The sequence below is a fragment of the Olea europaea genome, unplaced genomic scaffold (genome assembly GCF_002742605.1).
Source record: "Olea europaea var. sylvestris unplaced genomic scaffold, O_europaea_v1 scaffold2484, whole genome shotgun sequence".
Lineage (NCBI taxonomy): Eukaryota > Viridiplantae > Streptophyta > Magnoliopsida > Lamiales > Oleaceae > Olea > Olea europaea.
Window position 1 is genome coordinate 10,427 of NW_019243064.1, and position 10,426 is coordinate 20,852.

The following is a 10,426-nucleotide window of genomic DNA, read 5'->3' on the forward strand; positions in this document are numbered from 1 at the left end:
ACATGTATCAAGGTTCTTACCGTTTGAACTTCGCTACTGGTACACTGATTTTTGACACGTTGTTTGACACTTGAATTGTTGTCAAGTGTACATTGGATGGAAAAACTATGTGAAATTTAAACTGTCCAACTGGGTACGTGGCAAAGTGTAAACTAATGTGTACACCATAGTGTACATGTCGTAAGGTTCTTACCGATTGAACTTTGCTATTTGTACACTGATTTTCAACACGTTGTTTGACACTTGCGTTGTTGTCAAGTGTCAATTGGATGGGAAAACTATTTGGAATTGAAACTGTCCAGCAGGATGACGTTACATGGCAAATTGTAGACTAAAGTGTACAGCATAGTGTACATGTAGCAAGGTTCTTAACGATTGAACTTTCCTATTGGTACACTAATTTTTGACACGTTGTTTGACACTAACATTGATATGAATCAAGGCGTGTCAACAACCAGGACAACTCAAGCATCAAGTCATGGGAAGGATCCGTTGATCGTCGAAGGTGGACCGATAACGCGATCGAGGATGAAGCAAGTGAAAGAAGCAATGGGATTGCTCCTCAAGCATGTCAATGAAGACACAATGTTCGGGGTGCAAAATGGAGCAAGTTTTATGTTGGAGTCGAGGGCCGAAAGGACTTGGATCAACATGATAAAGACGGAAGAAAATGAAGCCGAAGATTGTTCCATGCAACCGCATGGTTAAACAACCTATGCGGTTGCATAGATGGCCTCAAGGATAATATTGGGGGCAGGGACTTGTTCTATACGACCGCATAAATTAACACTATGCAGCCACATAGAACAAAAACATGAAAAAAAATTCGTTTTTTCTATTTTTTTTTTCAAATTTCCTAGTTTCGATAGAATTCTTATGAAATCAAATTATTACCATAATTTGATGGGTTTTGGACATTTTTTACTCATTAGTATAAATAGGAGAATATTTTTTCAGTGTAAGGACTTTTGATTGAATAATATTTTAGAGAGAGAATTTGTTCTTTCAATTTCTTGTTCTTCTTAAACAATCTTGGAACTTATCAAGATTCAATTTCTTGTGGCTTTCTAAACAATCGGATTGTGGGTTCTTTTAATTTTAATCAAGGGGTTTTAGGTTCTTCGCTAATCTAGGGTTTTTTGGTTCAATTCTTGGGGTTCACGATCCAAATCGGGTTAGTATTGGCGTTCTTAGGGTCCGCATCAATCTCGTTGTGGGTTTCGTAGTTTCCATTGCTACGGGGTTCGCATCAGTTGGTATCAGAGCTTTGGCTCCAATTTAATCAGGTTATATCCTTTGTTTTCTAATTTTTTTTCTTCAATTCCTTGTATTCTTGTGTCCAGAAGGTTTTCTTGATCCTTTGATCCAAAAGTTTCATCAAAAATCTTCAAATTCCATTTCTGGGCTCAATTTTCGTCCAAATCAGTTTTCATTTTCTTCGTTGGTTTTGTTATTGATTTTCGAATCTGAACAAAATTACTGTTCATCCCTACAGTAAAAAAAAATTTGTTAAATATTATTGATCCGTAAATACCAACTTTTATTATTCAATATCGTTTGTAAATTACTTGGACACATTGAATCATTTCATTCCTTCAATTCAAGTCAAGTTTTAAAAGTTTTCTTTGAGTCCTTTGTTACAATTATTGAGTCACATCCGGTTTGGGGAATTCTACACCATTTTATTGATTGATTGAGTTCATTGATTGTTCTAAGAAGTAATTGTTGAAAGAACTGAAAGGTAAAAGGCAGAGAAGTGAGCTTAATAGAGGGTAAAAGACCTTGTGTGTTTTTGAGTGACTTTTGGCGAGGCAGTAAAATAAAATTTTTAGTGTTAGGATGTCAGAAAGGGCAGAATCAAACTCAAGCTGACAAGGCAACAATAACAATACATCGGAGGATTTGGTACAGAGGTTTGAGAGGGCGTTTGGAGATGTGTGAGATAGGTTGGAGAAGCATGAGGCTTGGATGAATAGATTAGATACATCGGTGGCTAATCTAAGTTGGGGGCATCGAGTGAATGTATCCAATGCCAGAGGATCAGATAGATAGGAGCCTAGGTGGGAAAGGGGAGAGGAGTATGGATATGGGAGTGACATGGGCAAAGATGAATTTCACAGTGTTGAGATGGGAAGGATGAGGAATAGAGGCAATAGGTTTGACAGACGGGGTCAAAATGATCGCGGGGAGGAGTTGGATGGAAACTTGGGAAATATAAAAATCATAGTTCCTTCATTCAAAGGAAGGAATGATCTCGAGGCATACATGGAGTGGGAAAGGAAGGTTGAAATGATCTTCAAGTGTTATAACTACTCGGAGGAGAAAAAGGTGAAGTTAGCAATTTTAGAGTTCAGTGACTGTGCAATGTCATGGTGGGATCAAGTGATTACTTCACAACGTAGGAGTGGGGAAAGACCAATCAGCACTTGGGAGGAATTGAAGTCATTGATGAGAAAGAGGTTTGTTCCTAGCCACTCTTACTGAGAGATCCATCAAAAACTGCAAGGTCTATATCAAGGGTCGAAAAGTGTAGAGGACTATCATAAGGAGATGGAAATACTCATGATTAGGGCCAATGTGGTGGAGGATCTGGAGGCTACCATGGCACGATTCTTGAATGGGTTGAATAGGGAAATTGACAATGTGGTGGAGTTGCAACATTATGTGGAGTTGGAAGACATGTTGCATGTGGCTATGAAGGTAGAGAGAAAACTGAAGAGGAAAGGGACAGCTAGGCAGCCGTTAGGAACTTCGAGTGCTAATCCATCTTGGAAGCCAGGGTGGAACAACAACTACAAAGGTGATAAAGCTGTACCTAAAGGTAGGAATGAGTGGCAGAAAGGGAAAGGAGAAAGTGCTAGCAAAACAGCACCCAAAATAGATTCACAACCATCAAGGAATTGAGACATCAAGTGTTTTAGATGCTTGGGGTCAGGGCACATTGCTTCTCAATGCCCAAATAAATGCGTAATGGTGTTGTTGGATAATGGAGAGGTGGTGAGTGAAAGTAAAGGAGAGTTTGAGGACATGCCTACATTGGAGGACGTTGAAGAAGAAGAAAAATTGGAGTTTGCTGTTGGGGAATCGTTGGTGTCAAGGAGAGCTGTTAACACTCAAGTCAAAGTGGATGATTCGGAGTAGCAGTGAGAAAATATATTCCACACATGTTGTTACGTCAACGATAAGGTATGTAGTATAATTATTGATGGTGGGAGTTGCAGGAATGTAGCTAGCACAACTTTAGTTGAGAAATTAGGACTAGCATTGTTAAGACACCCTAGGCCTTATAAGTTAAATGAAAGTGGGAAAGTTAGGGTGAATAGAAGAGTTTTAATTAATTTCTCAATTGGGAGTTATAGTGACAAAGTAGTATGTGATGTGGTGCTATGCATGTGGGTCATATCTTGTTAGGAAGACCATGGCAATATGATAGAAGGGTCATACATGATGGATATAGGTATCGTTATAGCTTTGTCAAAGATGGGAAGACTATTACTCTTGTGCCATTAACATCGGCACAAGTGTATGGAGATCAAATCTAGCTAAAAAGTGAGAAAGACGAGAGAATAAGAGAGTCGGGAAAGAGGAGAGGCAATAGTGAAACCATCAATAAAAGAGAAAATAGTGAGGTGGCTGAGAGTAAAGAAAAGAGAGAGAAGCCACATGAGCGGAGAGAAAAGGAGTCAGTTGAGAGGAGAGAAAAAGAGTCAGCTGAGCAAAGAGAAAAGCCAAAGGTCAACTTCTATGCAAAAGAGAGTGAGTTGAAAAAGGCTATGAGCGATAATAGGCAAATGATATTGTTAGTGTACAAGGAGTCCCTCCTCAATTTTGAGGATTCTAACACATCCCTCTCTAATTTGGTTAAGTCTTTATTGCAGGAGTTCAACGATGTGTTTCCTAAGGAGATACCAAGTGGATTGCCACCAATCAGAGGCATCGAGCACTAGATTGACATTGTACCCGGAGCTGTCATACCAAATTGACCAGCTTACCGAAGCAATCCCGAGGAGATGAAGGAGGTTCAAAAGCAAGTGGAGGAGTTGATGAGCAAAGTTTATGTCAGGGAGAGCATGAGTCCATGTGTTGTACCTGTTTTGCTGGTGCCTAAGAAGGACGGGACTTGGAGAATGTGCGTGGATTGTTGAGCTATCAACAATATCACGGTAAAGTATCGTCATTGCATGGTGCTTGCATTTATATTAAGATTGATCTTAAGAGTGGGTATCATCAAATTCGCATGCGGGAGGGTGATGAATGGAAAACAGCATTTAAGACTAAGTATGGATTGTATGAATGGTTAGTTATGCTGTTTGGACTCACTAATGCACCGAGCACTTTTATGCATTTAATGAACCATGTTTTACGTGCTTTTATTGGGAAATTTGTTGTAGTTCATTTTGATGACATCTTAATCTATAGCAAAAACCTAGATGAGCATTTAGAACATTTAAATTGTGTGCTTGTTATGTTTCGAAAGGAACAACTGTTTGCTAATTTCAAAAAGTGCACATTTTGCATGGATAGAGTTGTTTTCCTAGGATTTCTGGTTAGTGCTAACGGGATGGAAGTTGATGAAGAAAAGATAAAAGCTATAAAAGAATGGCCAACACCTAATACTATAACTGAAGTTATGAGTTTTCATGGATTGGCTAGTTTTTATAGCCGATTTGTAAGAGATTTTAGCACCATTACCACACCGTTGACTGAAATAGTAAAGAAGAGTGTAGGTTTCCATTGGGAGAATCCCAAGAAATTGCATTTAACACAATTAAGGATAAGCTATGTAAAGCACCTCTTTTACCATTACCAAATTTTGATAAAACATTCGAGGTTGAGTGCTTACTTAAGCAAAAAGTTGAGTGGGGTAGCATTGAATTATCCGACATATGACACGGAGCTGTATTCACTTGTTCGAGCATTGGAGACTTGGCAGCACTACTTATGGCCAGAGGAATTCGTGATACACACTGATCATGAATCTTTAAAGCATTTGCGAGGTCAAGGTAAGTTGAACAAAAGACATGCGAGATGGATGGAGTTTATTGAGACATTTCCCTACGCCATCAAGTACAAACAAGGTAACGAAAATATAGTTGCTGATGCGTTGTCTCGAAGGTACGTGCTTTTAAATCATTAAGTACTAAATTACTTGGTTTCGAACATATTAAGGGCATGTATAAATCTGATTGTGATTTTTCTAGTATTTATGCTTCATGTGACAAAGGTGCATTTGATAAATTCTATACGCATGAAGGATATTTGCTTAGGGAAGATAAGTTGTGCATTCCTAATTGTTCTTTGCGTGAATTATTGGTAAGGGAAGCACATGGGCGTGGTTTAATGGGACACTTCGGGTTCAAAAGACTTTAGACATATTAGGGGAACATTTTTATTGGCCTAAAATGCGACATGATGTAGAACAAATATGTGGAAAGTGCATAACTTGTAAAAAGACTAAGTCTAAGGTTCAACCCCATGGTTTGTACACTCCTTTGCCTGTACCTAGTGAACCTTGGGTAGACATATCTATGGACTTTGTGTTAGGTTTTCCTAGGACAAAAAGGGGTCGGGATTCAATATTCGTAGTGGTCGATAGGTTTAGTAAGATGGAGCACTTCATACCGTGTCATAAAACTGACGAGGCTACTAATATTGCAGACTTATTCTTTAGGGAAATAGTACATTTACATGGAGTACCTAAAAGTATAATGTCTGATGGGGACGTGAAGTTTTTGAGTCATTTTTGGCATGTTTTGTGGAGTAAGTTAGGAACTAAGTTATTATTTTCTACAACTTGTCACCTACAAACAGATGGATAAACTGAGGTAGTTAATCGAATTATGACTCAACTACATAGGACAGTGATCAATAAAAATCTGAAATCATGGGAAGAGTGTTTACCATTTATAGAGTTTGCATATAATCGAGCTACACATTCTACTACTTCGTTTTCTCCTTTTGAAATTGTTTATGGTTTTAATCCACTAACATCTATGGATTTAATGCCTTTGCCTGTGCATGAATGAGGTAGCTTGGATGGGAAACGAAAATCCGAGATGGTGAAAACACTCCATGAAAAGGTCAGGATGCAGATCAAAGAGAAAGGAAAGCAGATTGTATCAAAAGTAAAAAAAGGAAGAAGGCGCATTACATTTGAGCCTGGAGATTGGGTTTGGGTGCATTTCAGAAAAGAGCATTTTCCAGAACAGAGGAAGTCAAAAATTGCAACCACGAGGCTATGGACCGTTTCGAATCATCGAGAGGATTAATGACAATGCATACAAAGTGGATTTATCTGGTGAGTATAATGTTTCAACTACTTTTAATGTCCCTGATCTTTCTCTTTTCGATGCAGGTTTAGATTCGAGGATGAATCCTTTCGAAGAGGGAGAGGATGATATGAATCAAGGCGCGTCAACAACCAAGACAACTCAAGCATCATGTCATGGGAAGGATCCGTTTATCGTTAAAGGTGGACCGATGATGCGATCGAGGATGAAGCAAGTGAAAGAAGCAATGGGATTGCTCGTCAAGTAAATCAATGAAGACACAATGTTCGGGGCGCAAAATGGAGCAAGTTTCATGTTGGAGTCGAGGGCCGAAAGGACTTGGATCAACATGATAAAGACAGAAGAAAATGAAGTCAAAGATTGTTCCTTGTGACCGCATGGTTAAACAACCTATGCGGTCGCATAGATGGCCTCAGGGATAATATTGGGGGCAAGGACTTGTTCTATGCGACCGCATAGATTAACACTATGCGGCCACATAGAACTAAAACATGAAAAAAAAATCATTTTTTTTATTTTTTTTCGAATTTCCTAGTTTCGATAGAATTCTTATGAAATCAAATTATTACCATAATTTGATGGGTTTTGGACATTTTTTACTCATTAATATAAATAGGAGAATATTTTTTCATTGTAAGGACTTTTGCTTGAATAATATTATAGAGAGAGAATTTGTTCTTTCAATTTCTTGTTCTTCTTGAACAAACTTGGAACTTATCAAGATTCAATTTCTGATGGCGTTCTTAACAATCAGATTGTGGGTTCGTTTCATTGTAATCAAGGGGTTTTAGGTTCTTCGCTAATCTAGGGTTTCTTGGTTCAATTCTTGGGGTTCAAAATCTAAAACCGGGTTAGTATTGGCGTTCTTGGGTTCCGCATCAATCTCGTTGTAGGTTTTATAGTTTTCATTGCTAGGGGATTCGCATCAAACATCGTTGTCAAGTGTCAATTGGTTGGGAAAACTATTTGAAATTAAAACTGTCCAATAGGGTACATGGCAAAGTGTAGACTAAAGTTTACACCATAGTGTAAATGTCGCAATATTATTACTGATTGAACTTTAATATTTGCACACTAATTTTTGACATGTTATTTGACACTACTTGGATGGGAAAATTGTTTGAAATTTAAACTGTCCAATAGGATAATGTCACATGGCAAAGTGTAAACTAAAGTGTACACCATATTGTACATGTAGCAAGGTTCTTACCGATTGAACTTTACTATTTGTACACTGATTTTCGACACGTTGTTTGACACTTGCATTGTTGTCAAGTCTCAATTGGATAGGAAAAATATTTGAAATTTAAACTGTCCAGCAGGGTACATGGAAAAGTGTAAATCAAAGTGTACATCATAGTGTACATATCGTAAGGTTCTTACCGATTGAACTTTGCTATTTGTACACTAATTTTTGACAAGTTGTTTGACACTTGCAATGTTGTCAAGCGTCAATTGGATGGGAAAATTATTTGAAATTTAAACTCTCCAACAGGATATTGTCACGTGAGAAAGTGTAAACTAACGTGTACACCATAGTGTACATGTAGGAAGGTTCTTACTAATTAAACTTTGCTATTGGAACATAGATTTTTGACACATTGTTTGAGACTTGCATTGTTGTCAAGTGTCAATTGGATGGGAAAACTGTTTGAAATTTAAACTGTCTGACAGGGTAATGTCACGTGGCAAAGTGTATACAAAAGTTTACACCATAGTTTACATGTAGCAATGTTGTTACCTATTGAATTTTGCTATTTCTAAACTGATTTTCGACATGTTGTTTGACACTTGCATTGTTGTCAAGTGTCAATTGGATGGAAAAACTATTTGAAATTTAAATTGTCCAATAGCATAATGTCACGTGGAAAAGTGTTAACTAAAGTGTACACCATAGTGTACATGTAACAAGGTTCTTACCGATTGAACTCGCTACTGGTACACAGATTTTTGACACGTTTTTTGATACTTGCATTGTTTTCAAGTGTAAATTGGTTGGAAAAACTATGTGAAATTTAAACTGTCCAACTGGGTACGTGGCAAAGTGTAAACTAAAGTGTACACCATAGTGTACATGTCGTAAGGTTCCTACCGATTGAACTTTGCTATTTGTACACTGATTTTTGACACGTTGTTTGACACTTGCATTGTTGTCAAGTGTCAATTGGATGGGAAAACTGTTTGAATTTTAAACTCTCCAACAGGATAATGCCACGTGGCAAAGTGTAAACTAAAGTGTACACCTTAGTGCACATGTAGTAAGGCTCTTCCCGATTGAATTTTTCTATTCGTACACTGATTTTTGACACATTGTTTGACACTTGCATTGTTGTCATGTGTCAATTGCGTGGGAATACTTTTTGAAATTTAAACTGTCCAATAGGGTACGTGGCAAAGTCTAAACTAAAGTGTGCACCATAGTGTACATGTCGCAAAGTTCTTACCGATTGAACTTTCCTATTTGTACGCTGATTTTCGACCCGTTGTTTGACACTTGCATTGTTGTCAAGTGTCAATTGGATGGAAAAACTATTTGAAATTTAAACTCTCCAATAGGATAATGCCACGTGGCAAAGTGTAAACTAAAGTGTACACCTTAGTGCACATTTAGTAAGGTTCTTACCGATTGAATTTTCCTGTTTGTGCACTGATTTTTGACAAATTGTTTGACACTTGCATTGCTGTCAAGTGTCAATTGGATGGAAAAACTATTTGAAATTTTAACTGTTTAATAGGAGAATGTCACGTGGCAAAGTGTAAACTAAAGTGTACACCATAGAGTACATGTAGCAAGGTTCTTACCGATCGAACTTTGCTATTTGTACACTGATTTTCGACACGTTGTTTTACACTTGCATTGTAGTCAAGTTTCAACTGGATGGGAAATCTATTTCAAATTTAAACTGTCCAACAGGATAATGTCAAGTGGCAAAGTGTAAACTAAAGTATACACCATAGTGAACAAGGAACATGGTTCATACCGATTGAACTTTGCTATTTGTACACTTATGTTTGACACGTTCTTTGACACTTGCATTGTTGTCAGGTGTCAATTGGGTGGGAAAACTATTTGAAATTTAAATTGTCCAACAGGGTAATGTCACGTGGCAAAGTGTAAACAAAATTTTACACTATAGTGTACATGTAGCAAGGTTCTTACCTATTGAACTTTGCTATTTGTACACTGATTTTCGACACATTCTTTGACACTTGCGTTGTCGACAAGTGTCAATTATACAAGAAAACTATTTAAAATTTAAATTGTCTAACAGGATAATGTCACGTGGCAAAGTGTAAACTATAGTATACACTATAGTGTACATGTAGCAAGGTTCTTACCAATTGACCTTTGCTATTGGTACACTGATTTTTGACACGTTGTTTGACACTTGCATTGTTGTCAAGTGCCAATTGGACGGAAAAACTATTTGAAATTGAAATTTTCCAACGGCGTAATGTCATATGGAAATGTGTATACTAAAGTTTAAACCATAGTGTGCATGTCGTAAGGTTCTTACCGATTGAAATTTGCTTTTTGTACATTGATTTTCAACATGTTGTTTGACACTTACATTGTTGTCAAGTGTCATTTGGATGGGAAAACCGTCTGAAATATAAACTGCCCAACAGGATAATGTCACGTGTCAAAGTGTAAACTAAAGTGTACACCATAGTGCACATGTGGCAAGGTTCTAACCGATTGAACTTTTCTTTTTGTAAACTGATTTTTGACGCGCTATTTTTCACTTGCATTGTTGTCAAGTGTCAATTGGATGGAAAAATTGTTTGAAATTTAAACTGTCCAACAGGATAACGTCACATAGAAAAGTGTAAACTAAAGTGTACACCATAGTGTACATGTAGCACGGTTCTTACCGATTGAACTTTGCTATTGGTAACCTAATTTTTGACGCATTGTTTGACACTTGCACTGTTGTCAAGTGTCAATTGGATGGGAAAACTATTTGGAAATTAAATATCCAGCAAGGTACTTGGGAAAGTGTAAACTAAAGTGTACACCATAGTGTACATGTCGCAAGGTTCTTACCATTTGAACTTTGGTTTTTGTACACATATTTTTGACATGTTGTTTGAGACTTGCATTGTTTTCAAGTGTCAATTGGATGGAAAAACTG